This window comes from Nyctereutes procyonoides, unplaced genomic scaffold, assembly GCF_905146905.1.
Source record: "Nyctereutes procyonoides isolate TBG_1078 unplaced genomic scaffold, NYPRO_anot_genome, whole genome shotgun sequence".
NCBI classification, from domain to species: Eukaryota; Metazoa; Chordata; class Mammalia; order Carnivora; family Canidae; genus Nyctereutes; species Nyctereutes procyonoides.
The window spans coordinates 41,481,663-41,487,910 of NW_026575125.1; the positions used below are offsets into that span (position 1 = coordinate 41,481,663).

At 49.0% G+C, this 6,248-nt stretch overlaps 1 pseudogene; it reads left to right on the forward strand.

The window, feature by feature from the left end:
• The first annotated feature begins 1,387 nt into the window (after positions 1–1,387).
• Positions 1,388–5,219, forward strand: LOC129517902 (CXXC-type zinc finger protein 1-like; annotated as a pseudogene).
• Positions 5,220–6,248: the final 1,029 nt, after the last annotated feature.

The window sequence follows — 6,248 nt, forward strand, 5'->3', positions numbered from 1 at the left end:
CTAATTTCCGTCTTTCTTGGAGTCGGGATAGTGGCTTTTTTAATACGAATTTCCGTCTTTCTTTTCTCATATTTTCACCTTAAAGTTCCACAGCTGGGTATGTATTGTTCTTGGTCTTATTACGTTCTAAGTTTTTTTCTAGTTTCAGTGTTGTTGTAGTGTTACCAAGAGTTACTTAGAAGTGTGTTTTAGGTTTTAAAAAGTTTTAAACATTTTATTAATTTCTGATGCAATCTTTTCTGTGCCTTATGTGATACTTATTCATTGGAATGTGTTTAGACTTCCTTGAAGGCTAATTCCAGGGTCAGTTTTTACTAATATTGCATCTCTACCTCAAAAATAGTATGAATTCTCCAACTGGGGATTTTCTTAATCAAAAGTGTATATTCTTTTATTGGGTGTGTTTGCTCTTATAATCACTGAGAATGATTTGTTTGTGTGTGAGCATATATATATATACACACATGCATTTTAAAAAATGTATTTTTATATATTTTACTTGGTGTCATTGGTACAGGTAGGAGTACTTTTCAGAATAAAGATCATCAACTTATTCTAGGTGAGTCAGTGCAGACAGGGCATGACTTGCCATTTGCACATGGGGAGTGGGGGATAGGGAGGGCTTGGCATGGCTTAGCATGTGGGAGAGAAGACAGAACCGGTATGTAGGAGAAGTGGGGAGAAGCATATGAGGCTGAGAGAGTCTGGCAAGAGGAGAGGGCCTTGCATGGGGCAGGGCTAGGTATGCCTTGGGGCGTGTATGAGGCCCACAGGGCTGGCAGTGTAAGGTGAGAGAGAATGTGTCCAAGGGGGAAGTCAGGCAGTGTTTCTTGGAGGGACTAGGTGGGCTGGGTGGGGCAGACAGGTGGGCGGAGCATATCTGAGGGGTGGGGTCATGTGTGTTTGGGTGGGCTAGACTGAGGTGGTTTGTCTGGGTACATAGTGCAGGGTAAGTAGGGTAGCAAGTGTGTCCTGAAGGGTGGAGCAAGGCCTGCTGAGTTGACCAAGTATAACAGAGTGTAGTCTAGTTTTTTTGAGCATATAAGCAGGGCCTTATGCATTCAGGTGGGCAAAGTGGGTTGAGATGGATCAGCCAAGTGTGTCTGGATAAAGTGGGCAAGCAGGGCCAAATCGTGCCAGTCAGTCCCAGCCAGGTGCAGTGGAACCTGGCCCTGTCGGCCAGAAGGTGGGACCAGGAGTGTTGGGACAGGTTAAGTCTGTTCCCATTCACTTAGTGCCAACCCAGACCCTTCCTCCCACCAGCACAGGAACCTAGTTGTAATCCCTAGTCTCTGGTAAATCCAGGACACAGGGTAGATGGAGAAGTGGAGTTCGTGCAAGGATTTTCTCTTCAGCTCTTGCCTGGAACACTCTCAGACACCTTGCCATGGTCACACTGGGTACTGTGCATTCAATCACAGCTGCCTACTGTGGACTGCAGAAGTCCAGGCTGTCCCAGAAGTACCAGATGCTGGAAGTGCCATTGGCAGTAAAGGAGGTCTCTCAGATAACAGCCACACCCCAGCTGTTGTCTGAAAATGACCTGCCTCAGGACTGAAACCTATGCCAGAACTTTTGCATAGGGGACTTTTGACAAAGCCTTATGAGGGTATGTCAGGGAGCCTGGGTAGAAAGAAGTTGAAAATGAAGGCAGAGAGGGTCAGCAATGAGAAGAACAAAGATAGGGAGTGTCAAAACATCATTTAAAAAACAAGTTGGGAAGACCTACTGGCATTTTCCTGGCCTACAGTCCTCGATGAGTGACACTGAGGAGTTGCCATTCCTGGATCCTGCACCACAGAAACCAGTAGTGAATGTGAAGAAAATGGAGAATTTGAAGAAAAAGGTGAAGTGGACAGTGAGAGGAATGGGGGGCCATGAAGACAGGGGTCAGGGGTGGAATACAGGGTAGGGGTGAAAGGTTAGAAAGCTGACATCAACTCTTCTATCTCTGTCTTGACTATTCTTGTCCCACAGAAAGAGAAGAAGAAGAAGGAGAAGCAGAAGCAAAAGCTCACAGAAAAGCGGAAACACACAGAGAAGACAGATGTCAAGAATCCAGTCTTGCTGAGGCAGTGCCTGGGACCTGGCTGTGTGTATCCCACCCGGCCAGGCTCCAAGTACTGCTCGGACGACTGTGGCATGAAACTGGCAGCTGAGTGAGTGAAGTTAGGCAACAGGATGTGGAGTGGGACGTAATCTATACCATCCAGAAGCCTATCTATCCCTCTACCCATGTATCCTCCCACCATTCATCCACGCACCCACCCATCCATCCATCCACCTTACAGCCACGCACCTACTGAACCTTTCGTACACATTCTATCCACCAGCCCACTCGCCTACCCTTATAGTCATTTACCCATCTATCCATCCCCCATTCAGTCACCCATTCACCAGCACTCTCTCATCTATTATTATTCTATACATTGACCAGTCATTCATTTTCTTATTTTAATATATTTTTTAAATTTTCTTCTTTTTCTGATGTCCCTACCTACCCATTCCGTTTCTTGCTATCTCCCTTTCCAGCCGCATCTATGAGATTCTGCCCCAGCGCATCCAGCAGTGGCAAAAGAGCCCCTGCATTGCTGAGGAGCATGGCAAGAAAATGCTTGAGCGCATCCACCGCGAACAGCAGGATGCTCACAGCCGCCTGAAGGACATGGAGAGCCATTTCCATGAACTGGAGGCCATAATTCAGCGTGGCAAGCAGCAGGCTGTGTGCAAGGATGAGGAGGTGGATGGGAGTGGCTGGGGTGAAGTAGAAAGGTATTTGAAATCTTGCTTTGCCCCTCCCCTCTCTGCACTGCTTCACTGGCCCTTCCACTGTCTTGTGCAGACTAACCAAAGTAGCAAGAACAGCCTAAATCTGCAGATCTTCTGTGTCTCCTGTGGGCAGTCAGTCAGCATGCATGTCGCCATGCGCCACATGGAACGCTGTTTTGCCAAGGTTGGGGAACTGGCCGGGGGCAGATGGAGCAAAGATGTTTTTGCCTGGGTGGGTTCTGTGGGGAGGAGGGTAGGTTCGGTGCCTAGGTGTTTGTTGTAGAAAGGAAAGCAACACATATCTGTGGTTAGACCCATTTGTGCTTCTCTTCCATCCTTAGTAGGAGGGCCAAGATTGGAGCATCAGCCAATGGTGAAGGAAATGTATGATGGTCAGGCAAGGAGAAGAATGGGGAATAGTTATGCAGTGAGGGCCAAAGGAAAGGGAGATATGGTCAGGCAGGGATGGAGAGAGAAATTTAGGAGGGGTAGGTCAGGCAGAGAGAAAACAAGAATAGAAGAGAAGCAGTCGGCTGGGCAGACAGGAGCATGGGAGCCACAGGGACAAATGTGTTGTTTGGGGCTTTGTCATGGGAGGACATGCTGTGTACGTTAACGGTTCCTCCCATTTGTACTCTTTCTTCCCAGTATGAGTGCAAGTCGTCCTTTGGGTCCATGTACCCCACTTGCATTGAAGGGTGAGTGTGGGGCTAGTCAAGATCAAAGGCATGATGTGGACAGGGTCAGGTGCAGGGTGGGCAAGATCAGGGGAAAGATGTGGGTGGGCTCAGAGGTAGAGGTGGGTGGATTAGGAGGAAGGAATGGGTGGATTTGGGGACAAAGTATGGGCAGGGGTTCAGGGTGGGACCTCCCCCTTTCTGACCCTTAGCACTTCACTTTCCATCTCCCCTCAGGGCCACAAGGCTTTTCTGTGATGTTTACGACCCAAAGAGTAAGAAGTACTGTAAACGGCTCCAGGTGCTGTGCCCTGAGCACTCGAGAGATAACAAGGTGGCTCTTCCCTCCCTACATCATCATCCTTCATTTGTCCCCTTCTCCCTGCCTGACCACCGTATTTCTCTCTTCCTCTCTTCTTGATTGCCTCCTGTTTCTTTCTTCCTTCCGCCCAACTGTGTCCATAACTCCTGACTGACCTTCGCGTGTCCCCTTCTTCCCTTCTGACCACCCCACATTCCCCCCTCCTTACTGGCTGCTTCTCTTCTATTCTTGTTTTCTCTCTGCCTGACCTACCCCTCCTAAATTTCTCTCTCCATCCCTACCTGACCATCTGTCCCTTTCCTTTGGCCCTCACTGCATAACCATTCCCCATTCTTCTCCTTGCCTGACCATCATACATTTCCTTCCCACCCCTTGCCAGACTGCCCCATATTCCTCTCTTTCCCCCACATGACTTCCCTCCATCCTTATTCTGCCTGCCCCGCAGTCATTTGCTCCTCCTAAGTCCTTTCTCCCTTTTTACCCAGCCCCTATTCCTCCCACCCTCACTGTCTCATTCCTCACTTCTTCCATGCTTACAAACCCTCTTGCATCTACTGTGCCCTGTCAGACTTTCCCTCCATCCTTCCTTTCACTCATTTGATCTGTTTCTGTTCTTCTGTCTCTCCTTTCTGATCACCTCCATTCCTGTTTATTTATTATTATTTTTAATTTTATTTATTCATTCATGAGAGAGAGAGAGAGAGAGAGGCAGAGACACAGGCAGAGGGAGAAGCAGGCTCCATGTAGGGAGCCTGACATGGGACTCGATCCCAGGTCTCCAGGATCTCTCCCTGGGCTGAAGGCAGTGCTAAACCGCTGAGCCACCTGGGCTGCCCCGTTCCTGCTTATTTAACTTCTTTCATCCTCCTTATACATGATCGTCCCCCTTTTGCCTCCTCTTCTCTACCTGATCCCAAATTCATCCTCCCCCTTGCCAGGTCACTCCCCGTTCTTCTCCTTCCTGCCAGAATGCCCTCCACCCTCCATTCCTCTCACAATGCCTACCTGATCCCTCTCGATGTCTAGATTTCTACCCCCCTCCATACTACATCATCCTTCATTCTTCCTCACAGGTATCAGACGATGAGGTGTGCGGTTGCCCACTAGTGCACAATGTGTTTGAGGTCACTGGCAATTTCTGTTGCCTCCCCAAACGCCTGTGCAACCTCCACTACTGCTGGGAGAAGCTGAGGCGTGCTGAGGTGGACCTAGAGCGCATTCGTGCGGTAGGCTACAATGCTGACTGGGGCTGAAGGAAGGGGGATATCATCCTGGAATCCCCCTCTCATGCTTACCTCCCACAGTTGCACAAGCTAGAAGAGCTGGTTGAGCAGGAGCACAAGGTGCGCACAGCTATGAGGAACCGAGCGGGGCTGCTGGGCCTGATGCTTCATCAGACAATCCAGCATGACCCGCTCACCACTGACCTGCGCTCCAGACTAGACAGCTGAGCCCTGCTCGACCGAGATCCTGTAACCAACATCCTGTGCAAAGGAGACATTCAATGAATTCTTCACACACTTGTTCTTATAACACTTTGTTCTTAGGTCATTTTAGAGTTTCTCTGTTCATCATTTGGTCTCCTGCCTCTTTTCACTCCTTCATAGGAAGGTGGTCCTCAAAATTGCCCTCTGTTTCTGTTTATTCTTCCACCTGTCTGTCTCTTTCTTCCCTAAACCTTGGCAGGGCCCTGCCCTCATCCCCCACCATCCAGAGTTTTGTTAACAAACTTGGGAAGAACAAGAAATTTTATTTCATTTTAAAGATTTTATTTATTTATTCATGAGAGACAGAGAGTCAGAGACATAGGAGAGGGAGAAGCAGGCTCCCTTTGGGGAGCCTGATGCAGGACTCGATCCAGGACTCTGGGATCACAACCTGAGCCAAAGGCAGATGCTCAACCACTGAGCCACCCAGGTGCCCCATAATAAGGAATTTAATAACCCCCAATAGCCCCCCAAACCTGTCTTTCTGGCCACAAACTCAATTTCAAACCTCTGATGGTGAGTGACAGTGCAACTGTACTTAGGAGGAGGCTGCAGTGCACATGCAGAAGTGGCCCGTGGAGTGATGCCCACTCAGGGCTCAGTGGGCCTTCTTCTGTTAGGGGAGATGTGACCTTACAGTGGAAGTGCCCATGACCCCTGTTCCCTGCAGTCCCTCATCCTAGGCCATCAGATACGGAGTTGGCACCTGATTAGTGCATAGCCAATTCCTTAACTTCTGTGCAATTATTATTCCCCAGGCCAGAGGTGTTAGAAAAATGGGATGGGAGATAGATGAGTGTGGGATAGTCCTCCCTGATAATTCCACTTTTGGACACTGAGGAAGATTCAAAGTGTCATGGCAGTCATGCCTCTGCCCATCTTGTTCCACCCCTTACCATCTCATGAAGTCCTAGCTCTTTCTGTTAGCTTTGGTCCATTCCAGTCGTCCTGGTCTGTGCATAGCTTCCCAGCACTGCCCACAACATCCTCTCC